The 26,863-nt window shown below is 39.6% G+C and overlaps 1 pseudogene; it reads right to left on the minus strand.

The window, feature by feature from the left end:
- The window catches only part of LOC103275435, a 43,242-nt pseudogene that overhangs the window by 641 nt on the left and 15,738 nt on the right, over positions 1-26,863 (minus strand).

The following is a 26,863-nucleotide window of genomic DNA, read 5'->3' on the forward strand; positions in this document are numbered from 1 at the left end:
GCCGCTTCCAGCCACCGCAGCCTCGACCTGCTGGGCTCCAGAGATCCTTCTGCCTCAGCCTTCCAAGTAGTGAAATTCCATAGACAGAATTCAAAAAGATGATTATAAAATTACTCAAGGAGCTTTAGGAGAAAGTTAAAAAATCAACATATAGAAAGCTAAAAACGGCTGGGCTCGGTGGCTCAGCCTGTAATCCCAGTGCTTTGGGATGCCGAGGTGAGCGGATTGCCTGAGCCTGTGGGTTCGAGACCTGCCTGGGGAACTTGGCGAGACCTCATCTCTACAATAAGTCCAAAACTAGCCGGATGTGACAGTGCATGCTTGTGGTTTCAGCTACTTGGAAGGCTGAGGTGGAAGGATCGCCAGAGCCCAGCAGGTTGAGGCTGCGGTGGCCGAGAGCAGCCCATTGTACACCAGTCTGGGCGACAGAGTTAGACTCCAACTCAAAAAAAAAAAAGAAAGTTAAAAACCTATGCAGGGCATGAATGAAAAATTATCCAAAGAGATAAATACCTTAAAAATAAATAAATAAAATGAAATTTTAAAAAAGCAAAATTCTGGAAATGAAAGACTCATTTAGGGAAGAACAAAATGCAGTGGAAAATTTTAACAGTAGATTAGAACAAATAGGAGACTCTCAGAACTTGAGGAGAAGGTTTCAAATTAACCCAATTAGACAACAAGACAGAAAAAAAGAATCAAGGAAATGGAACAAAGTCTCCAAGAAATATTGGATTATATAAAATACCCCACCCTAAAAATCAGAGGTGTTTTTGAGGAAGAAGAGAAAACAACAGGTTTGGAAATCATAATTGAGAGAATAATGGAAGAAAATCTCCCAGACTTTGCCAGAGATTTAAAGATTTAGATACAAAAATCCCAAAGAATCCCCAGAAGATTCATTGCAAAAAGGTCATCCTCAAGGCATATAATCATCAGATTATGAAAAGTTAATGTGAAGGAAAAAATTTTAAGAGCAGTGAGACAAAAGCATCAACTAACTTACAAATGTGAAACTATCAGACAAATAACAGACTTCTCAGAAGAAACCCTACAAGCCAGAAGGAATTGGAGTCACATCTTCAATCTCCTCAGACAGAATAATAACCAGCTAAGGATCTTGTACACCACAAAACTGTTTTATAAATGAAGGAGAAACGAAGTCTTTCTCAAATAAGCCAACACTGAGGGAATTTGTCACTACTAGACAAGAAATATTCAAAGAAGTTCTAAATACTGGAGCAAAAGGATGAAATACACCAGTAGTAAAACACTGGAAATTATAAAGCTCACAGGACTTATAGAACACCAACACAATTAAATAAATAAATAAGGCAACCAAATATAAACCAACATGATGAATGGAATAATACCTTACATATCATTATTAAACCTGAATGTAAATGGTCTCAATGCTCCCCTAAAAAGATATAGACTGGCAGAATGGATTTTAAAAAAGAAACTAAACTCAAATATCTACTGCCTTCAAGAAACCCACTTAACATACACTTAATACTTCTATAGACTCAAGGAAAAGGGGTGGGGAAAAATATTTCATACAAGTGGAAGCCAAAAACAAGTAGAAGTAGCCATTCTCACATCAGATAAAACAGACTTTAAGTTAACAACAGTAAAAGAAGACAAAGATGGTTAATATATCATGGAAAAGGGAACAATCCCACAAGAAGATATAACAATTTAAAATATATATACCCCTAACACCAAAACCCAGCTTTATAAAACAAATGCTACTAGACTTAGAGAGACAGGGGGAGAATAATAGTGGGAGATTTCAATACTCTATGAACAGCAACAGACAGATCATCAAGGCAGAAAGTCAATAAAGAAACAATGGAGTTAAACTGGACCCTAAAGTAATATAACTAACATTTACAGAACATTCCACCCCAAAACTAAAGAATATACATTTCTCTCATCAGCACATGAAACATTCTACAAGATAAACCATATGATAGGCCACAAATCAAGTCTCAATACATTCTAAAAAACAGAAATTATATCAAGCGTCTTTTCAGACTACAGTGGAATAAAGTTAGAAATTAACTTCCAGAAGAACTTGCACAACCAAACTTATGGAAATTAAACAATATGCTCCTGAATGATACATGGGTCAACAATGAAATCAAGATAGATATTTAAAAATTCCTTGATCCCTGTGGGGGAGGCGCTCCCCCCCTCCCACCACACAGCAGGATTGGGTCAGGCGGAAAGCCCCTCATCCCAGGACATGGGGAGGGACTGGAAAGGTGGCCACCCCCTTGCCCGTCATGCATACACATTCGTGGAGGACCTGATACTAAACCATTCATAGATAACTTGCTACTGAATCAGGGTTTCGTACATAGCAAAGCAGCTTCCTTACCGTGAGCTATTGAAAGTCAGCCCTTGGCACACAAAAAAATTAAAACTAAAAAAAAACAATTCCTTGAAATGAATGACAACAATGAAACAAGTAATTAAAGCCTCTGGGACACAGCCAAAGCTCTGCTCAGAGAAAAATTTATAGCACCTAAGGCCTACATTAATAAGACTGAAAGATTGCATAGTGGCAACCTAATATCACATCTCAAGGAATTAGAAAAATGTGAACAAACCAAACTCAAACCTAGCAGAAGAAAAGAAATAAAGATCAGAGCAAAAATAAATAAAGTTGAAATTAAAAAAAATACAAAGGACCAATGAAACAAAAAGTTAGTTCTCTGAAAAGATAAACAAAATTGATAGAATACCACCTTGATTAATTAAGAAATAAAGAGAGAAGATTCAAATTAGCTCAATCAGAAATGAAAGTGAAGTCATTACAACTGATACAATGGAAGTACACACAATTATCTGAAATTATATAACTGTTATGCAAATAAACAAGACAATCTAGAGGAAATTGACACATTCTTGGAAACATACAATCCCCCCAAACTTGAATCAGGAAAAAAGAGAAACCCTGAATATATGAATAACAAGTAGCAAGATTAAAACAGTAATTAAAAGTCTAACAACAACAACAACAAAAGGCCCAGGACCTGACAGACTCACAGCCAAATTCTTCCAGACTTTCAAAGAACTGGCACCAATCCTACCGAAGCTATTCCACAAGACTGAAGATGAGGGAATCCTCCCTAACTCATTCTAAGAAGCCAATATCACCCTGATACTAAGACCAGAAAAAGACAAAAACAAAAGCAGAAATTTACAGACCAATGTCTCTTATGAACATAAATACAAAAATTTTCTACAAAATATTAGAAAACTAAATTCAACAGCACATAAAAAAATAGTCCATGGCCAAGTGGATTTTAGCCAAGGATGCAAAGATCGTTCAAAATATACAAGTCAATAAACATGACTGGAATTTAAAAACAAAAATTATATGATAAAATCAATAGCTGCAGAAAAAAGATTTGATAAAAATCCAGCATCCCTTCATGATAAAAACCCTCAGCAAAATAGGCATAGACATTCCTCAAAATAATAAAAACCATATATGACAAACTCACAGCCAGTGTCATCCCGAGTGGAGAAAAGTTGAATGCATCCCCCCCTCAGAACTGGATACAAGGCAAGGATGCCCACTTTCACCATCCCTATTCAACATAGTACTGGATGTCCTATCCAGAAATTCAGGAAAGTGGGTGGGGGGGAGTATATCCAAATTGGAAAAGAAGAAATCAAACTACCTCTATATGCTGAAGATATGATCTTACACCTGAAGAATCCTAAAGTTTCCTCCAAAAGACTCCTGGACTTGACAAATGAATTTGTGAAGTTTCAGGATACAAAACCAACACACATAAATCAGTAGCACTGCTGTACACCAAGAGCAACCAAGCTGAAAATCAAATCAAGAACTCAATTCCATTTGTAATTGTAGTCAAAAAGTTGCAGTACCTAGTAACAATTAACCAAGCAGGTGAAATATCTCTACAAGGAGAACTATAAAACACTGGTGAAAAAAAGTATAGAGGACACAAACAAATGAAGAAACATCCCGTGCTCATGGATTAGAAGAATCAACATTGATAAAATGGCCAAAGTTACTTACAAATTACCCAAAGTTACTTACAAATTCAATGCAATCCCTATCAAACTACCAATGTCATTTTTTCACAGAATTAGAGAAACCAATCCTAAAATTCATGTGAAGCCAAAAAAGAACTGGAATAATCAAACCAATGCTAAGCAAAAAGCACCAAGTTGGGAGCATCACATTACCTGACTTCAAATTATACTACAAAGCTGAAGTAACAAAAATGGTGTGGTACTGGTACAAGAACAGACACATTGACCAACGGAAAAGACTAGAGAATCCAGAAATAAATCAATATATCTACAACCAACTGATCTTTGGCAAAGCAGACAAAAACATACACTATTCAACAAATGGTACTGGGATAATTGGATAGCTACATGCAGAACAATAAAACTTGACCAATCTCTCATTTTTTATATATATATAAAACACCGCAAAATGGGTTAAAGATTTATGTGTCAGATCTGAAACCATAAAAATCCTAAAAGAAACCCTAGGAAAAGCTCTTCTGGACATTGGTCTAAGCAAATAATTTATGACTAAAACCTCAAAAGCAAATGCAACAAAAACAAAAATAAATGGGACTTAATTAAAGAGCTCCTGCACAGCAAAAGAAATCATCAACAGAGCAAATAAGCAACCTACAGAATGGGAGAAAATATTTGCAAACTATCTATCTGACAAAGGACTAATATCCAGAACCTACAAAGAACTCAAACAAATCAGCAAGAAAAAAAGCAAATTAAAAAGTGGGCAAATGACATAAACAGATACCTTTCAAAAGAAGATATACAAATGGCCAACAAACATCTGAAAAAACATGCAACATCACACATCATCAGGGAAATACTAATGAAACCCACAATGAGATACCACCTTAAATCAGTCACAATGACCATTATTCAAAAAATTAAAAAACAGCTGGGCACAGTGGCTCATGCATGTAAGGGAGGCCAAGGCAGGAGGATTATTTGAGCCCAGGAGCTTAAGACCAGCCTGGGCAACATGGTGAGACCTTGTATCTACAATTTAAAAAAAAAATTAGTCGGGCATGGTGGTGCATGCCTGTAGTTCCAGCTACTTGGAAGGCTGAGACAGAAGGATCATTTGAGCCCAGTATGTCAAGGCTGTGATAGCCATGATTGTGCCACTACACTTCAGACTGAGTGAAAGAGTGAGGCTCTGACTCAAAAAAAAACCAAAACAGTAGATGCTGATACAGATGTGGTGAAAAGGAACACTTATACATTGCTACTGGAAGTGTAAATTAAAACAACCACTATGGAAATTGGTATGGAGTTTTCTCAAAGAACTAAAAGTAGATTCCTATACTATGGAATACTATCCAGTCATAAAAAAGCAAAAAATAATGTCTTTGGCAACAATTTGGATAGAATTGGAGAACATCATCCTAAGAATTAACACAGGAACAGAAAACCAAATATTGCATGTTCTTTCTTACAACATAACTAAGAATCTGCAAAAGCAGAGAATGGTATGATCGTCATTGTAGTCTCAGAAGAGACGGGGAGAATGGTGGAGGAATAAAATCTCACCTATCAGGTACAGTGTGCATAGGTGTGATTGGTGGGTACACTTAAAGCCAAGACTTCTTCGCCACCATGAAATGCAACTCTGTAACCAAAAGCTATCTGTACCTCCTAAAACTATTAAAATTTAAAAAAAACACCGCCAACGACAAAGTCAACATCACCAATCATCAGAGAAGTGCAAATAAAAAACAATGAGATACCATCTCACACCAGTCAGGATAGTTTTTATTAAAAAGTTAAAAAACAAAACAAAACAAAACAGATGTTGGAAAGGTTACCAAGAAAAGAGAACACTCCTATACTGTTGGTGGGAATGCAAGGTAGTCCAACCCTTGTGGAATGCAGTTTGTAGATTTCTCCAAAAACTACAAATAGATTTACCGTTTGATCCAGCAATCCTACTACTCAGTATATACCCAAAGTAATATAAATCACTCTACCGAAACATACCAGTACTCATAGGTTTATCATAGCACTATCCACAATAGCAAAGACATAGAATCAACCTAGATGCCCGTCAGTTGTGAAATGAATAAAGAAAATGTGCTGCATATGAGATACTACACAGCCATTAAAGAAGAATGAAATCACGTCTCTTGTGGCAACATGGATGCAAGTGGAGACCATCATTCTAAGCAAACTATCACCAAAACAAAAAGCTGAATACTCCACGTTTTCACATATAAGTGGGAGCTAAACACTGAACATACACAAGCATAAGGATGAGCATAACAGACATCAGGCACTGCTAAAGGGAGAGGGAGAAAGGAAGGATAAGGATTGAATGACCATACGTTGGAAATCATGCTCACCGTCTGGGGGCTGGGTTCAGTGAAAGCCCAAAACTCACCATCACACAATAAACCTTTGTAGCAAACCTGCACATGTACCCCTTGAATCTAAAGTTTAAAAAGATTACAAATTAAAAAAATAAAACTTAAATGCATCCCCAACTCAACTTCCCTCAGCCGATTGCCAAAAATGTCCCATTGTCCCATTGTCATAAGCCAACATAAGGTGAATCACGATGAAGGGGAAGACAGAAAATAAAGAGATAGAAGCCGTCTAAAGATTGTGTTTCCTTCTGTAAAGTTTACAAAAATGTGTGACCATGCAGTCACTGCGAGGACATTTACCAGAGCCTTAGATGGAGTTGTGCTAGTGAAAACAGCATGGTACTGGCATGAAAATAGACACATCGACCAAAAGATCAGGATAGACAGCACAGGAATCAACCCACACATATCTAGTTAACTAATTTTCAACCAAGGTGCCAAGAACCCTCAAGGGGAAAGGGCAGTCTCTTCAATAAACAGTGCTGAGAAAACTGAACACTCACATGCAGAAAAATGAAATTTGGCCTTTATTTTTACACCACATATAAAAGTCAACTCAAAATGGATTAAACACTTAAATATAAGACCTGAAACTGTAAAACTACTTGAAAGAAACATAGAGAAAAAGCACTACAACGTTGGTCTGGGCAGTGATTTCTTGGATGTTAATGACGTCTAAAGTACAGGCAACAAAAGCAGGAATAGACAAATGGGATAGCATCAAACTAAGGTTTTCATGCTTCACAATAAACCTGTTTTCTTCTTCTCACTTCTGAAAAGGGATCATATTGGCCTATCTTATTAAAAGTCTCAAGAGGTTAAGATGTAGTTACACACTTTGAAAACAAAAGACTCCTAAGAGAATAGGTACAGGTAGACTTGTCACTCAAACCCGATATCTCAGTGAATGTAAACATAAATAACTTTCTGGTTTTTCCATCTGTGCATTCTTTCTTTTCCTTTTATCCCCATTTTTACATATAATTCTGATATCTCCTTTCTCCCACCTGGCTTATGTTTCTTTCTTTTTATTTTCCACTTTTTCTCTTCCTGCTTTTTTTCCATTCTCCCGCCTCCCTTCTCCCACCCAATCTCCAATTCCTGTCATTTGTGTCCAGTTATGTACTAGCAATGCTTCTCTTTTTTGCCTGGCCTTTTTCTGTGCTGCTTTTTATGTCTTTAAACCCTACAGATGCTGGGAAATGCCATCAGTCTAGAGGAGAAATGCAGTCATGCGGTGCCTCACTCACCAGATGGGATTTCAGGGTGACCCTGTCAGATCACCACCTTTGACTTGTGAAATACAGTCAATGATGAAATTCATGACAGGCAAAAATCCCTATACAAGTAGATCAACTGCATGATGGATGGACTAGCAGTGATAGATAGCTCCTCTCTTATACTTAGTCTATGAATTTTGGTTCATGAGTTTCCCCCAGCAAGGACCACGTAGTCCCAGAGGTAACACGCTACTGGGAGCTGAACTCTGGGCTTTTTCCCAACTTAGGGATAACACCCTCATTACTCAGTAAAGCAAATTATTACTGACATTTAGTTTATTTCAGTGATTTTTAAATTAAGCAGACAGCCTGGCATAAGGATTCAAGATTCCTAGAACTATAAAAGATTCTCTTCCAAAGTATGGACAAAACATGGAATTAAAGAAAAAGGAAAGATTTGTATATAGGATTTATATATAGAAACTTAATAATTCTGTTTGTCATCTGTTTGTTCTTTTGGGGAAATAACTATGACAGTTCACTATAATCTTAATCCTGCATAGTTTTTTTTAAAATACATGACCCTATTTTAGTATTAGGAAATGAATCAGAAATCTAAATATGAAAAAAACTGGATGACTTTAATATGCCTGCTAACATTATCTTATTAATCCTCATGGTGTTTCTGAAAGATGTATGCAGTGTATTTTTATCTCCATTTTACAGAACGTGAAACCAAGATATCCCAAAGCTCTTTAACATACCTAAGATCACACAGTAATATAGTCAGAAATAGAAGCTAGTTTTTATAACAAGAAGGTCTCTAAAAATTCGTCAGAAACACGGCAAGTCCACTCTTTCTTTGATGACTAGAAAATTCATTTGAAGGTGAAAACTGATTTGGGCAGGAATAAAGTCATCATAGGTAGTGATTTATTATCATTAGGAAATTTATGCTACACATTTTCAATCCTAAAACCTATAACATAGCATGTAACCCCTGTTGCATGTTTTGGTATATTACAGCAAAGATATGTACCAAAATTATTATAAAGAATATCTTATCCTCCCCCACTTATCTCATTTATACAATTCAGACAGGCATTTCTATGGGAAACAGAATCCATAGACCTTAGCTGAATGTGGTGGTGTGCATCTTTAGTATCAGCTACTCAGAAAGCCTAGCCTAGGTGTTCAAGGTTACAGCGAACTCAGATCATACTACTGCCCTCCAGCCTACATGGCAGAGTGAGATCTCATCTCTTAAAAAAGCAAAAAAGTTGCAATTCACAGTTCAAGGTTCTGAGAGAAGATGGAGTATTTTGGAAATAGGACTCAGTTACACCCTAGGGCTTCTGACTCTTGGTTCACTGTCAAGTATAAATAATAATAAAGGCCCTAGCTACATGGAACAGTTGTGGCAAAAATCACTCCGGTTTCCACAGTGCTTGATGGTAGCTGGATGACCAGGTATTTAATGCATAACCACTGACTGCAAAGAGGGAGGATATGCAAATAATCAATGATACTCAAATGTGCCAACTTAACTCCACCTAGAGAATGTCTTAGTGTTCCTGGAGTAATTCAAGCTCTTCCCACTACCTAATGCTTTTTCAACCAAGTGGTCTCTTCTACTTACCTTCAACAAAAATAATTTCTCATCTCTATGAATACCAAAGGTATACATCTGTAACTGTCATCATATAGCTCTAATTGAACAGATAATCACTAATTTAGTGCTTTTCCAACTTTATTGAGCATGATCATCACTAAGGTTGTATGTTAACATAGAAGCTCAGACCTCCAATGATTCTGGTTCCAATACAAGGGCAGAACTCAGAATTTAAACAAGAACCACAAGGGATTTTTGACCCAGGCATTTCAAGGACCACTCTTAGAGAAATGAAGCTCTTTATAATGTCCCTATTCCACCAATAAAGGCATGAAGGCTCAGAAAAACTTCTCACCCAAGGAAATTTATTCATCTGTTCAATCAGTCCTCAGTCATTCAACAAAAACTTATTGTGTGTATAGAGTCTCAAGTACTATTGGTTTGTGCAGAACTGGAGCCTTATCTGGTCCCCAATGCATTATTATTTCTACCCTACCTACTGCTAGATGTTTTGGAAGTTCAAAGGGCCGGCAGGGGGTGGAATTAAAAGGGCTTCGTGGAGCTGGTATTTGGAATCAGCTTTAAAAGGTGGATAAAATGTCAACTTGCAAGATGAGTGGAGGAGAACTGGGCCAGCAGAAATATTGACAGTGGCACAAAGGCTTATGTTCAGAATCACAGGTTGTACCCAGAGAACCAAATGAGTGAATCAGCTATAACACAGGAGTGATATAGCTCAGGGTCCCTCATTCAGCATATTTCAGAAGACCACATATATCTCCTGAGCAGTTCTCACGGCCACATTTAAGTTGGCTGAAATTCCCTTTGGGGATAGGAGAATCCCACCTGCAGCAGCCTGAGCCCTCCCTTCCCGAGTAACCTTGGGCCTCCAATGTCAGCAGCCCTGTTCTGAGCACATCTCTTTCTCTGGGTTTTCATGGGGGAAAGACCTCTTCTTCACCACTTACTGATGCAGAAGGATAGGGAATGATTTGGAAAGGGCTACATGGAAAACCAGACAAGCAAGTATAACTGTAACCTGGATAAGTCATCAAGTTGCTGGGGTCTCAAGAGGGAGAAGAGAAATGCTAATCAAGATGTGCAAGCATGGATTGACTTCTCAGGGTGCTTTGATTCTTAGCCTAGGCTGCATATTAGAATCACCTAAGGAACTTTTTTTAAAAAATATAGATGCCCTGGTACCCCCAAAGAACGACTAACTCAGAAGCTCTTTTTTCCAGGAACAGTATGTGTTAAAAGCTCACCTGATGGTTTTAATGTGCATTAAAGAATACAAACCACTGACCTAAAAGGCAGAGCTTGAAGATAAGTGCAATGCAAATGGCCCAAAGTCAATGAATTGAGATGCAGGTGGCTTTGAAAGATTCATTTCAGCTGGGCTCGGTGGCTCAGCCTGTAATCCCGCGCCTTTGGGAGGCTGAAGTGAGTGGATTGCCTGAGCCCGCAGGTTCGAGACCCGCCTGGGCAGCGAGACCTCATCTCTACAATAAAATCAAAAAAAAAAATCAGCTGGGCGTGGTAGCGCGCACTTGTAATTCCGGCTACTCGGAAGGCTGAGGTGGAAGGATCGCCAGAGCCCAGCAGGTCGAGGCTGCGGCCACTGCACTCCAGTCTGGGCAACAGAGTGAGACTCCAACTCAAAAAAAAAAAAAAAAAAAAGAAAGATTCATTTCATGTATACCTAACCCTGAATCGAATCGTACCCCACATCTTTAAAATAAAAAATTAAAAGTAAAAAAAAAAAAGAAAAGAAATAAAGGGAGTGGCAGATCCATTATAAATCTAGTCTTTGCACACACAAAAAAGAAAGACTCATTTCCACCTGCAACTAAGAGGCTTAGGAAGAAAGGACTAAGTAATCCAAGAGTCAAGGTAAATGTGTGAGGCAGCCACTGAGGGTGATACCTAACGTTCTTGACTGTGTAGAACCAACATGTGCCTGGTTAGATGAAGTTGTTTTAACCAATAAATAAATAAAATCTATCATTGTACTCACTTTTCAAATAAGGAAATGGAGTCATACATAGGTTAAAATTTCCCAAAACCCTTACTCAAAAATAAGTAAGTGTACATTTATTAGACGAAACGGATTTTGGAGTGCAGAACAGAATATATTTGCTTGAATTATAAAGTGTTGCCATTTTCATAGGTCAAAAATCATTAAGTATAGGCAATTCCATGTGGCTTATCCTACTATATTCCTATCTCATCTTGTTTTTACTTGTGTTTCTCACTCAGTTGTTGCTGCTCAGTTGTTTATACCAGAAATCTAACTGAATCTTGTATTTTTGTTACTCTGGGATCTTCTTCCAGATTCTAGTTCTGGAAGCATAGCAGAATTTTCTGTATTAATATAACAACTTTTTCTGTGTTTCCATTTGTCTCATACCAGCAATCAGTTCCACGTGGCAAAGAGTTTCAGCTGAAAGGAGCTGAGTAAATGAATGACTCCCTGACAATAATATTAGGAAGAACTGAGGTTAACTAAATAGCTTCCAGGTTCCTGGGAGAACAAGGACAGGTCTTGCAGCAAGATAACAGGTGCAAAGTCTGTGAACTTAATTTCTAACTTCTTTTTTTTTTGAGTTGGAATCTCACTCTGTCACCCAGGCTGGAGTGCAGTGGCACACTCACAGCCACCGCAGCCTTGACCTGCTGGGCTCAGGCAATCCTTCCACCTCAGCCTTACAAGTAGCTGGAACTACAGGCATGAGCTACCATGCCCAGCTAATTTTTTGATTTATTGTAGAGATGAGGTCTCGCCAAGTTGCCCAGGTTGGTTTCTAACCCCTGGGCTCAGGCAATCCTCTCGCCTCTACCTCCCAAAGTGCTGGGATTATAGGCTTGAGCCACCGCGTCTGGTCTCTAACTTCTTTCATAAAAGCAGGGATGCTTTCCCCCCCTTGGAATGTTTGGGTTTCAAAGTATCCTAGAAGAAAACTATGCTGGCTGTCACATCAGCTCGGTATGGAAGCCAAGAAAAGTTTAATTTAATTGTCATCTTATTAACTGCATATTCCATTAAATGGTACCATTTTTTGTTCAGCCCCACCAGATTGCTTTGAGTTCCATGAGGCTAAGACTGTGCCTCTGTCTTATTCATTTCCTTGCACAAGTACCCAGCAGGATGTAGAGGTCAATAAATATTTTGGAAAGAATAAGTACAGATGTGAAAGTAGAACTTGATATAGGCACAATACAAGCAATGGCTGGTTTTCTAATGCCAACTTGCTGATAACAGGCTATGTGATATTGATCAAGTCATTTAACTTCTCTGGGTCTCCTATTATCTCACAAGTAAAAGAGGAAATTGTGATTAAACCTCTCGTCACCTCTGTAATTCCAATACATCTGTTACTGCTGTGCACAGCACAGCTAACTTTGCTGTTCTGTTTCTTCTGTCTGCTCATCAGCCTTCTCTCTACTTACTGAAGAGTACACAAGGGAAAGGCAGAGAGTGCAGAATTAGGAACCAAATTACAAAGCATTCTCAGGACGCTTCTCATCTCTGTTTCTCTGACTACTTGAGATTTTTCAGTAGCAAGGCTCATAGAAGCAAGGCCTCTGTAGGTAGAAATTACACTCTCTTTTGCATTGTCTGATTTGATTTAGGAATAATTTCTCAGTTATAATTCTTCCCATGAAGCCTACATTTTTATTGCAATTCAGTGAAAATTATATTCTCTTTCCTTGTAAAAACAATTAAAATGTTTCCATGAAAAGGTGCTTTCTCCCCAGTGGAAAGAGTTCAAATAATAGCATCTTCTTAGCAAGGTCAGACTTTTGGAGCTTTGCTTCAAATGGATAAACTTATTGTCTCCCAGAACTGGTATTCCAACTCTCTGTCCTTGTGGTGAGATATATGCCCCAAGAGGTAAATAGCATATGTCCTATGATTCCACTCTGTTATGAAGAAGGGAGGGTAACTCCAAACACTGGAGTTTTTAACTCTCTATGTCTTTCAATAAGGTTATAAATTGACTATAACCCCAGGGAAAGAAAAAAAGAGAGGAAGTAGAAACACGGAGAAAAAAAATCTGGCGTTTTTTCATATTCACTGATGTGATAGAGAAAAGGCCTTTAACTCCAAATGTATATCCTTATATATGGCAAGGCAGCCAACAGAAAGAGGACCAAGACCTTTAGTTTCTTTCTTTTAATAAATATAATTGCCTTTATTTTAATAGCTTTAGGAGTACAAATGATTGTCACATGACTGGTTTGTACAGTGGGGAGGAAGTCTGGGCTTTAAGTGTGCCGGTCGCCCCATTTGTAGACATTGTATATGACAAGTGATTTTTCATCCCTCCCTCCTTGTCCATCCTCTCCTTTCTGAGTCTCCAATGTTCTTTAAGCCATTCTATATGCCTTTGTAGACAGTTAGCTTAACTCCCGCTTATAAGCAAGAACATGCAGTATTGGGTCTTCCATTCCTGCATTATTTCACTTAGGATTATGATCTCCAATTCCATCCAAGTTGCTACAAAAGACACCATCTCATTCTTTCTTATGGCTGAGGATTATTACATCTTCATTATCCACTGATCAGTTGATGGGCATTTAGGTTGATTCCACTCCTTTGCAATTGTGAGTTGTGCTACTATAAACAAGCGGGAGCAGGTGTCTTGTTTTGTGTAATGACCTCTCTTCCTCTGGGTAGATACCTAGTTGTGAGACTGCTGGGTCGAATAGTAGATCTATTTTTACTTCACTGAGAAATCTCCATACTGATTCCCATAGAGGTTGTACTAATTTACACTCCCACCAACATGTATAAGCTTTCCCTTTTCACCACATCAATGCCAACATCAATTGTCTTTTTATTTGTTTTTTTTTTAATGACGGCCATTCTGACTGTTGTAAGGTGGTATCTCATTGTGGTTTTAATTTGCATTTCCCTGATGATGCGTGATGTTGAGCATTCTTTCATATGTTTTTTGGCCATTTGTATATCCTTTTTTGAGAGATGTCCGTGTCATTTGCCCACTTTTTAAAGGTGTCATTTTTTTTTCTTGCTGATTTGTTTGAGTTCTTTGTAGATTCTGGGTTAGTCCTTTGTCAGATGTATATATAGTTTGCAAATATTTTCTCCCATTCTGTATGTTATATGTTTACTGTTAATTATTTTATTTTGCTGTGCAGAAGCTTTTTAGTATAATTGTCTCACTTAATTATTTTTGTTTTTGTTGCATTTGCTTCTTGGGTTTTAGTCACAAACTTTTTGCCTAGATCAATACCTAGAAGAGTTTTTTCCAGGTTTTTTTTTCCTTGGGATTTTTTTTTTATGATTTCAGGTCTGACATGTAAGTCTTTAATTCATCTTGAACTAATTTTTGCATATGATAAGAGATAGGGACCAAGTTTCATTTTTCTGCATGTGGCCATCCATTCTTCCCAGCACCATTTGTTGAACAGGGTGTCCTTCTCCTGGTATATGTTTTTTTCTGCTTTGTCAAGGATCAGTTGGTTGTAGATATTTGGGTTTATTTCTGAATTATCTATTCTGTTCCATTGGACCACGTTAGACTCGGAGTTTCTTAATGAAGTTTGAACAACATATTTAAATTGGCAATACATTTTGATACATTTAGTTGTTGCATTTATGAAACAACTATGAAAAAAATACTACCATCCTGATCAGTGACTGAGATTGCCATATACCTGATACTCATTATATCTTAAGAGCCTGTGTATCAAAAACTCAGGTAGAATTAAGCTGAGTGATTCTCCCACTCCCTGCAGCATTGACCAAGGTTGCTCAGGGTATTCAGCTGGCATATGGGTTAAATAGAATGTCCAGTGAGGCTTCGTGAGCATGTCTGGTACCCTGGGGTGACTGGCAGGTTGGGCTCAGGCAGGGCTACTGACCAGAGCACCTATGCTGGCCTCTCCAGCACAAGGTCCCAGGTAGCTGAACTTCTTAGATGCCTCGAAGTTCTTAAATAAAGTTATTTAACAACCAGGAGACAGAACATGCTAATTATTTTTCTTACAGAATCTTTTCTTTGATTTAAAAGTCAGGCAAATCACTTAAAGAATTTATTGTATCTTTGTGACTGATTTTCATTAAGTAAAAATAATTTTTTTGCCTGTAAAAGAAACATATTATATAAAATCTAAATATTTAATTATATAAACATTATATATAATTAATATATTTTGCCTACCAAGTTATTACAGGAAAACCAGAATTTCTAAAACACTCATTTCATTAAAAAAGGTTAAAGAAAGCATCTGGTAATTTTTTAAGCACAAAATTTATTTTAAAAACATGAAATTTGTTCCAGCCAACTGTGGTGTCTCACACCTGTAATCCCAGCACTTTGAGAGGTAGAGGCCAGAGGACAGCCTGAGCCCAGGGATTTGAGACTAGCCTGGGCAACTTGACAAGACCTCCTCTCTACACTAAATAAAAAAATTAGCTGTGTGTGCTAGCGCGTGCCTATAATTCCAGTTACTGGGAAGGCTGAGGCAAAAGGATCACCTGAGCTCAGCAGGTCAAGGCTTTGGTAGCCACTCTACTCTAGCCTGGGCAACAGAGTAAGACTCCAACTCAGAAAAAACAAAGAACCTGCTAATTTTTTAAGGGCTGGGCCAGACAACTGGTGAAATATCATTTCTGTCATTTTATAAAAAGTCACTAAGCCACCCATTTTCTTTCTTTCTTTCTTTCTTTTTTTTGTTGAGTTGGAGTCTCACTCCGTTGCCCAGACTGGACTGCAGTAGCACACTCACAGCACCCCAGCCTCGACCTGCTGGGCTCCAGCGATCCTTCCGCCCCAGCCTTCCAAGTAGCCAGAGTTACAGGTCCACACTACCATGCCCAGCTAATTTTTAATTTTATTGTAAAGACGAGGTGTCGCCAAGTTGCCCGGGCTGGTCTCGAACCGCAGTCTCGGGCAATCCACTTATCTCAACCTCTCAAAGTGCTGGATTACAGGCTGAGCTACCGATTTTTCAAGGCAAAAGGCCTTGGATGCCCCACTCCTTGCCCATCCTCTCAATAGAAGCAGTCAAAGAGTTTGTAACCATTTTTTTTTTTTTGAGTTGGAGTCTCACTCTGTCACCCAGACTGGAGTAAAGTGGCCACACCCGGCCACCTCAGCCTCGACCTGCTGGGCTCTGGCGATCGTTCCGCCTCAGCCTTCCAAGTAGCTGGAACTCCAGGCACGCGCTACCATACCCGGCTAATAATTTTTTGACTTACTGTAGAGATGAGGTCTCGCCAAATTGCCCAGGCGGGTCTCGAACCCGCGGGCTCAGGCAGTCCACTCACCTCAGCCTCCCAAAGGCGCGGGATTACAGGCTGAGCCACCAAGCCCGGCTGTAATCATCTTTAACATGCCACATCTGGCAAGGTTTCCCCAAGGTCACACTTCTTGGGGGGACCAAATGTGCACTTGGGCAAGTAAACATCAGTTGCTGAGGTCTACCTACAAAAAAGTACAAGAGGCCTGCCAGAAAGAGCAGAGTGGGAAACATTAAAACCGAGGGTAGGGCTGGGCTCGTGGCTCAGCCTGTAATCCCAGCACGTTGGGAGGCCAAGACGAGTGGACTGCCTGAGCCCACGGGTTCGAGACCAGCCCGGACAAGTTGGCGAGCCCTTGACTCTACAATAAAAATAAAGAAAGTTAGCTGGGCATGGTAGCACACGCCTGTAGTTCCGGCTACTTAGAAGGCGATTCAGAAGGATCCCCAGAGCCCAACAGGTGGACACTGGGGTGGCCATGAGTGTGCCACAGCACTCCAGCCTGGGAAAAGAGTGAGACTCCAACTCAAACAAAAACAAAAACAAAAACCAAGGGCAGGATAGAGGAATGTGAATGTGAAGACAAAGAGGCTGTAGTGTAAACAGTAAGGATGAGCTTGTTACATTAATGCTGGTGACGGGAACCCCTCTGAGCAGAGAGAAGACGAGCAGAGCTGAGCATAGATGCTGAAGACAAGTAAGTGTAATTCTATGAAATGCCGCTTGTTTTATCCTCTGATCCTTCTAGTGAGGAAGCTGGGGTCCTCGTTCTTTTAGGAAGATAAGGACTCAGAAAAAATGGACAGACTATCTAAAATTAGAGCTACAACCCTTAGAGATTTGTTTAACATAATCGGAGGTTTCCTACTTGGAATTTAATTAAACAATTTTAATATGCTGTAAAGAAATGTTAACTTTTGTGCCCTTTTCCTCCTTCTTCATGCAGTGCATGTGTGTGAGCCATCCAGATTCCTCTTCGAGACCGAGGCATTCATTCTCCCAGCTGCTGGGAGTGCTGGTGGCGGGCGATCGTCAGTTCTGTCTTGTCTGATGTGACCAGAAATCTGCCTTATCCAGTGGACGGCCCCCATCTGCTGACTGGTCCTTCTCATGGAATTGGCTGATGCCTTTCTGGTGACCACATCTCAGTTCGACTCCTCTTCTCTGTAATCTTACCTCCTCTCTCCGATGGGAGTTGATCCAAGAGCACTCTCTAATAAGGTTGTGTACACAAATTCTCATATCTGCGCAAACTCAGCCTAAAACATAAATATAGCAACAATTGGGCAGCAAAAAGGATGAAAGGATGCATTTACTCTGGAAGTTCCTGGGAGTGACCAGGTTAGACTGAATCAGCCATGCAAGAGATTTGCCAGATACACTGGCCCATTAGGAAAGCCTCAGAATAGCAACCACACAACCGACAGAAATGGATCTGAATGCTCCTTGAGGTGAAGCCTTATTCTCTATTCCATTTAGCAGTGTGCTGACAAGCAGGCTTTAAGGGGAAAAAGAGCCCTTTGCCAATTTGGGGAGTGTAAATTTTCTTACCTTGGCTGGTTTCCAGCTATGAACTATTTAACAATTGGGCTCGTCGATTTCCAAAATATTTCACAATCAGCCCTTGATGACCAGTAGGAGCCACCTCCAGCATAAAACTGCATGTGAACACACCATCCTGCTCAGACTTGCTTGGACCAGGATAAGCACCAAACCCGCAGGCAGCAAATCTGATATAGGCCTGCCAGTGGCCTAGGCTTGCAGCATGAGAATCAGAAAAAGACAATAGTGACTAAACAAAGCAATTGCCTTTGAATGCAAGATATATAGAATCTACGAATGGCAGACACTAGGGAGTCAAAGCTAAGAAGGCAGCAAGCAGATATAGTGATGCCACAAAAACAAAAAGGTGATGGAAACAGTGAGCAGTCGGTCGTGGGAGATAAAGGGAAAAAAACAGAAATTGAAAGACACTCCAAGTAATGCAGAGGACAGGAAGAGCAGCTGACCTGTTTTAGTGGCAGAGACATAGGGCAGAGAGCCATCAACGGCCCAATGGACATAGCAACAAGAGCTGCCCAGGAGCTGCAATGTTACCCCAGACAACCTTGCAGTGCTTTGTTGCCTGAGTGGACTGCCTACCGAGCTGAAACTCCATCTACCTTATTTCCACATACTTCCTTACCATCACGCCCTTGTTATTTGAAGCAACCAGAGAAACTCTCCATTGCTTGCAAAGACATGATTTTATTAACCTCTAGTCACCATCTGAGCTGAACAGCCACAAGGCAGGAACAAACCCAGTGTGCAAAAGTTTTGGACATCATCAGAGGCAATTCCAGAACAGACACAGCCAAAATCCTGTGACAATCAGAAGAAAACAAAGCCATTTTCTTCTGTGGAAGAGTCTAAACATTTATGGGGCAACTTAATTGTCAGACTTTTACCCTGCAAGTAAAGGAAGAGACCGCTAAGTACTTGGTACCACTGACTGATTCACTCATTTAATAAATATTTATTGAGTTTCTCCGCCGAGAGCCATACATTACATCGGGCTCTGGGGACACAATGGCGATGAAGACTGACACAGATGCTTTATCATGGAACTGGTGGTGTAGTGGGAGAGAAAAATATTTGATCAAAAAACGTGCATAGAAAACATAAAACTCAGCTATGCTAAGTGCTAAGGAAATTTCATGATTCCGTGAAATCTCACACTGGGATTCGGGAGTTTAGCTTATTTGAGGAGGTCACAGGAGACTTCCCTGAAAATGAAATAATTGAGATTTGAGCAATATGTTCAGGTGGAGAGAGGAGGTAAGAGTATCGAGGAAAGCCATGAACCACACGTGCAAAAGTATATGCAAAGACAGCATGGAAACTGGCAAACCCTAGAACTCAAAGTCAAGTTCTGGACCCAGCAGTCTCGGAGCCATGTGGTTGTTGATTAGAGAAGCAGAATCTCAGGCACTATTCCAGATCTGCTTAACTGGAATCTGCATTTTAACAAGATTCCCAAGCAATTTGTATACACTTTAAAACTTGAGACTGGGCCGGACTCGCTGGTTCAACCTGTAATCCCAACACTTTGGGAGCCAAGGCGAGTGAATTGCCTGAGCCCACGGTTTCAAGACCAGCCTGGGCAACTCGGCAAGACCTCATCTCTACAATAAATAAAAAACTTAGCAGGGTGTGGAAGTGCGTGCCTGTAGTTCCGGCCACTTGGAAGACAGGCTCAAGGATCACCGGAGCCCAGCAGGTCAACGCTGGAGCCCAGCAGGTCAACGCTGGGGTGGCCATGAGCATGCCACTGCACTCCAGCCAGGCGACAGAGTAAGACTCCAACTCAAAAGAAAAAAGAAAAAAATTGAAACTGAAAGAAGATCAATGTGACTGAAGCTAAGAAAGTGAGAAATTGAGGAATTTGGCCTGGTGTGAGCCAAAGCCAGTCAGGTAGGGCGAACCCAGAACGCAGAGTTTCATTGGTCATGTTGAGGAGTTTGGCTTTAACCTTAAAAAAAAAAAAAAGGAGTCTCACTATGTTACCCAGCCTGGCCTAAAACTGGGCTCAAGCTACACTTCCACTCCAGCTTCATAATAGCTACACACCATTATACCCAATTCAAGTTTGGCTTTATTTTAAAGTATTGAGAAGTCACTGAAGTGTTTTAAGTCAGGGCAGGGAGTGGGGATAGGAGAAAATATAGCTTTGATGTAGCAACTTATTAAACAGAAGGAGAATTAAATGTGAATACAGGGGTTTGGGTTCTAGAGATGTAACTGGAGGTGAAATTGGAAAGAAATGAATGAACCTGAGAAATATTTAGGAAATAAAGTCAACAAGACATAGTGATGGCTTGGATTTGGGAATGGACACTTCCATATATTAAACTACAAAATGCTTTTAGACTTGCACAAATGATTTTCATGGCCTTCATTGGATTTTACTTTCTGACTAAGCCTAGCCGGCGCTGATGTGGCCAAACTAAATGGAAAGTTTGATGTGTAGTTTTAGGGGTAAAATTATGAATTCAGCTTTGGAATTGTTATAGGTTGAATTGTGCACCCCCAAAATATGTGGTGAAGTCTTAACCCTGGTTCCTGTGAGTGTGACTGTGTTTGGAAATAGGATGATTGCAGATATAAAAGGGCATCCTTTCTCCAGTGTATGTTTTTGTTGACTTCATCAAAGACCAGATGGCTGCAGCTATGTGGCTTTATTTCTCAGTTCTCTCTTCCGTTCCATCGATCTATGTGTCTATTTTTATATCAGCACCATGGTGTTTTGGTTACCATAGCCGTGTAGTACAACTTAGGGTCACAGAATGTGATGTCTCTAGCTTTATTCTTTTTGTTTAGAATTGCTTTGACTATTCAGGATCTTTTTTGGTTCCATATAAATTTTAGAATTTTATTTTTTTTATTCTGTGAAAAATGACATTGGTATTTTGGTAGCAATGGCATTGAATATGTAGATTGCTTTTGGCAGTATATCACTTTAAAGATATTAATTCTTCCAACTACTGAGCATGGAATTTGTTTTCAGTTGTTCTGTTGTTTATGATTTCTTTCATAAGTATTTTGTAGTTTTTCCTGTAGTGATAGTTCATCTTCCTGATTAAATATATATATTTTTCTATTGTAAATGGGACTATCTTTTTTATTTGGTTCTCAGCTTGGTTGTTATCAGTGTATAGAAATGCTTTAATCTTTATACATTGATTTTGTATTCTGAAACTTTACTGTATTCATGTATTAAATCTAAGAGTTTTTTGATAGCATCTTTAGGGATTTCTAGATAAAAGCTCATATCATCAGCAAACAGAGATAATGTGATTTCCTCTTTTCCAGTTTGAATGCCTTTCATTTCCTTTTTTTTTTTAAGTTGGAGTCTCATTCTTGTTCCCCAGGCTGGAGTGTAGTGGCATGCTTATGGCTACCGCAGCCTTGACTGCTGGGCTCAGGCGATCCTTCCACCTCAGCCTTCTAAGTAGCTGGAACTACAGATGCACACCATCATGCCTGACTAGTTTTTGTGATTTAGTAGAGATAAGGTCTGACAAAGTTGCCCAGGCTGGTCTCAAACCCCCAGGCTCAGGCAATTCTCTCCCCTTGGCCTCTCAAAGTGTTGGGATTACGGACTGAGTCACCACCCTCAACCCGAATGTCTTTCATTTCTTTCTCTTGCCTGATTGCTCTGGCTAGGACTTCCAGTACTTTACTGAGTAGGAGTGATGCAAGTGGACATCCTTGTTTTGTTCTAGTTTTTAGGGGAAATGCTTTGAACTTTGCCCACTCAGTATGATGTTAGCTGTGCGTTTGTTTTATATGGCCTTGATTATTTTGAGGTACGCTCCTTTTATGCCTAGTTTGTTGAGAGCTTTTATCATGAATGGATGCTAAATGTTATCAAATGCTTTTTTTCCCACCATTGAGATGATATATGGTTTTTCTTTTTAACTCCATTTATGTGATGAATCATACTTGTTGATTTACATATGTTGCGCTACCCTTGCATCCCTGCAATAACGCCCACTTGATTATGGTGTACTATTGTTTTGATGTGCTGTTAGATTGGGTTCTCTAGTATTTTGCTGAAGATTTTTGCATCTATGTTCATCAGGGATGTTGGTCTGTAGTTTTCTTTTTATTTTTTTCTTTTGGTCTTTGGCTGACACTGGCTTTACGAAATGTGTTATGAAAGATCTCCTCCTCCTCAATATTTTGGAACAGTTTCAGGAAGATTGATACCAGTTCCTCTTTGTATATTTGGTAGAATTTGGCTGTGACCAGGTGCAGTGGCTCAAACCTGTAATCCCAGCACTTTGGGAGGCAGAGGCGAGAGGCTCGCCTGAGCTCAGGGGTTCAAAACCAGCCTGAGTAACATGGCAAGACCTCGTCCCTACAATAAATCAAAAAATTAGCCAGACATGGTGGCACATGTCTGTGGTTCCAGCTACTTGGAAGGCTGAGGCAGAAGGATCACCTGAGCCCAGTAGGTCGAGCTTGCAGTGGTAGTGAGCGTGCCACTGCCTTCCAGCCTGGGCGACAGAGTAAGATTCCAAGTCAAAATAATAATAATAATAATAATTTGACTGTGAATCTATCTGGTCCTGGGCTTTTTTTTGGCTAGGAGAGTTGTGTTTATTGTTGTTGTTTTTAATTTACTGATTCATTACTAATCTCACTACTCATTATTGGTCTGTTCAGGTTGAATCTTGGGAGATTGTACATTTCTATTTCCTCTAGTTTTTCTAGTTTGTGGGGATATCATTGTTCATAGTTTTTTTTCTTTTTTTATTTCCGTGGTATCAGTCATAGTTTTCTTTTTCATTTCTGATTATGTTTATGTAGACATTTTCTTCTTTTTCTTAGTCTAGCTAACAATTTATCAACTTTGTTTATTGTTTCAAAGTACCAACTTTTCTTTCACTGATTCTTTGTATAATTTTTTGTTCTTAATTTCATTTATTTCTGCTCTGACCTTTGCTATTTTTTTCTTTTACTAGCTTTGGTTTTGGTTTGTCCTTGTTTTTCTAGTTCTTTGAGGTGCAATGTTAGATTGTTAATTTGTGATCTTTCTATTTTTTTGATGAAGGAACTTAACAGTACAAACTTTGGTGGCCCCTGAATTTTATGACTGATGTCCTCATAAGAAGAGAAGGATTTAAAGATTTTAAAGACACACACAAACACACATACAAGAAAGGTAGCCATGTGAGTTTGGAGGCAGAAATTGAAATGATGTGCCTACAAGTCATTATTGTTGGCAAGCCAAGGATTGCCAACAATAATTAGAAAGTAGGCAAGAAGCATGGAACAAATTCTCCCTCACAGCCTCTGGAAGAAACGAATCCTACTAACACCTTTATTTCAGACTTCTAACCTCCAAAACTATTAAATAATACATTTCTGTTGCTTTAAGCCATCCAGTTTTGTGATAATTTGTTTTGATAGCTTTAGGAAATTAAAAGAAGAATGTCTCTCCAATATCCAAGAGGAAATGCCAATAATTCGTTTACAATTTTGATCTGAAACTGAGCAATTACCCTAATGAAGGCACTTAGCTAGAACCTACTATTATTAAGATATGCATATTTGATTACATCTTTCCCAACCATCATTCCCTAGGAAATATAGGTCTATATTTGCTGTCAAGAGCAGACTATGAGATCTCAAAAGCCCCTTTGGCAATCTGAGAGTTGGAAGAAGGAAGACATAAAGAAAAAAAATATTAAAAAAAAAATCAAACAATATGTAATAAAGAGCACTGAGAAAGTTGTACCTGAAATCTCCAACTTCTGCTTTAAGAGGTAAAGAAACTTTTATTACGCTTAGGATTGGTGTGTTATTTGACTACATGGCTATTGTGGCTTCTCAGAGGTCTCTTAGAGATTTCCCCTAATTCAGTCATCATGTTTCAACAAGGGCTGGAAGATAAACTTTCTGGGCCTTTTCTGAGATGTTATCATCATGATCGATCCCCTGTAAGATTCTAAAGGTCACCCTAATTTATCATAGGCCAGTCTACCTCCCAGGTCAACCAAATTGTTGCAACCAGCTCATCATCAATGCTGTTCTCTGCCAGCACTGCCTCCAATATAACTGGCTCCTGAGCCCAGAGAAGAATAACTGACTGGAAACTTGGACTACCCAAGAATGAAGTTGTCCATGTTCATCTTGCTTGGACTTTTGCACATGATGGATAGCCTGCTCCTTCTTCAGAACTGGCCAAAAGGAATTATGATGGACTGGTCTCAAGAGTGTTGGCCTTGAATAAATATGATCTACCACAAGAACAGTGAAGATGTTTTGCTGACAGATAATTTCAAATGACTGGTGTGTCAGGAGTTCACATTTAGTACAATTGTACAGGATTGGATGCCATATTTTATTAGAAAGAATGCATGAGTGATATTAAAGGGTGAAAAGTGAGTCCACCTGATGTAGCCAAACTCGCTGAATACAACTATACCTGATAAACGATGGCTATATGCAACTTTATCCAAAGCTCCCTCTTGGGATTCCTGGAGCATACAGATCTGCCAGCCAAATCAAAGAGCTCTCTCCCCTTTCCTCCTGGTCCTACCTCACCCACCAGTTGTGCAGTCAGAAGTACTTTCACAACTCTAAGCCAATTGAAACAAAAATTATCTAAGTAATACACAGAGATGAGTTTGTTCAGTAGAAAACTATGGATGGGCCGAGCGCAGTGGCTCAGTCTATAAACCCAGCACTTTGGGAGGCCAAGGCAAGAGGATTGTCTGAGCCTGGGGAATTCCAGACGAGCCTGGACAACTTGGTGAGACCTCATCTCTACAATAAATTATAAAAACTAGCCAGGCGTGATGGCGTGCATCTATAGTTCCAACTACTTGGAAGGCTGAGATGGAAGGATCACCTAAGCCCAGCAGGTCTAGGCTGCAGTGGCCATGAGAGTGCCACTGCACTCTAGCCTGGGTGACAAGAGTGAGACTCTAACTCAAAAAAAAAAAAAAAGCTATGGATGGTCAGGGAGAAGTAGTTGGGGGTCTCTAGTCAGACTTTCCTATAACACATTTTCCTCCCTCCTAGGCTTCTTTTACCACCAACTACTAACTAAATTTCTATGCTAAATGACTCCCCTTTGCAGGCCTAGACATGAATTAAAAACTTATTTTTCCCCTTCTCCTGGACAAAGCGAAGGAAGACATGTATTTCTAAAAGGGAAATTTATCAACAGCAAAAAAGTGAAATTAAAGAAAGTACAAAAGGATGAATACATGTTCAGTTAACATGTCCTGCTTAAGTAGACTGTAGATTGGTGAACAGACTGATGCTAATACCTAGGAAGCAGTTGTCACTTATTTGGTTAGTATACAGTATAGGTGGTGCCTCTACTCTCCGTTTTTTCCCCAACTGGGAAGAGTGAGGTTGGTCTCCCCACTCCCTGGTACGTACTACTGAATCCACGCAAGATATTAGTAGGCTCATGCAAGCTCATTAAAGCAAGACTTTCATGTGGAATGGAGTGGAAAAGGAGGAGAATTAGTAACTGAAGAGTTTGATTTCTGCTCTGATGTAAAGTGTTGAGTGTCACCAAGCCAACTAAGGGAGTGGTAAGAATTTTGAAGAGTTGGAAGCTAACCTTGGCAGTCAGCTGCCCATCCATTTCCCTTCTTGTCTTCTTGATTGGCACCTGGGGCTGTGCAAACAAGGAAGTCTCCTCCCTTGTCTCTTTCATTCTGTAGTAGGAGGGAAAAAGATAATACCAACAGCCTCACACTGGCTCAGCAGGCAGTAAGAGCATGGATCTCAGCCCTTGAGATAATCTAAGCTTATTTCTGACAGAACTTCAAGCGACCAGATATTCTTTAGCCAGGAGTGGTGGTGCTGCCTTTAAAAACAAAAAGAAGGAGTTCTTGTCATTTGCCACAGCCTGGATGAACCTGGAGGACTTTACACTAAGTGAAAAAAACCAGACTCAGAAAGACAAATACTGCATGATCTCACTTATATTTGGGATGAAAAAAAGGAAGAAAAGTCAAATACTAGATTAAACAAGTTACCAGGATAAAAGATGGGGGGGGGGCGGAGGCTGAGCAGGAAGGAAATAGTGAGATGTAGATCAAAGGATACAAAGTGGCAGATATGTAGGACCAACAAATCTGGAGATCTAACGTTCAACACGAGGACTATAGTTAATAATATTGTGCTGTATTCAATATTTTTGCTAAGTGAGTAGATTTTGGCTGTTTTTGCCCCTCCCCCCATGTACACACATACAGAGGGGTTACTAAGTGAGATGATGGATATGTTAATTTGCTTCACTATAGTAGCTATTTTACTATCTTTTTTTTTTTTTTTTTTTTTTTTTTGAGTTGGAGTCCCACTCTGTCGCCCGGGCTGGATGGAGTACAGTGGCACATTCACAGCTACCGCAGCCTCGACTAGCTGGGCTCAGGTGATCCTTCCGCCTCAGCCTTCCAAGTAGCTGGAACCATAGACATGTGCCATCTTGCCTGGCTAATTTTTCTTGATTTATTGTAGAGATAAGGTCTTGTCATGTAGTCCAGGCTGGTCTCAAACCCGTGAGCTCAGGCAATCCTCTCACCTCGGCCTCCCAAGTGCTGGAATTATAGGCGTGAGCCACCACACCTGGCCTATATGTATTTTATAAGATAGATAAAATAACATTTATTTTAAAACACACAAACTCTGCCTGATTGTAGACCTTCAGTGCAAATGATCTATATTGGAGAGGGAGTATAAATCTGCAGATAACAGAGAGTATAAAGATAATAGGAATGTAGCAAAAACAAATAGCTACTCCCCACTTGCACAC

This window comes from Carlito syrichta, unplaced genomic scaffold (genome assembly GCF_000164805.1).
Source record: "Carlito syrichta isolate Samal-C Ts95f unplaced genomic scaffold, Tarsius_syrichta-2.0.1 Scaffold315466, whole genome shotgun sequence".
In the NCBI taxonomy this organism is placed as follows: domain Eukaryota; kingdom Metazoa; phylum Chordata; class Mammalia; order Primates; family Tarsiidae; genus Carlito; species Carlito syrichta.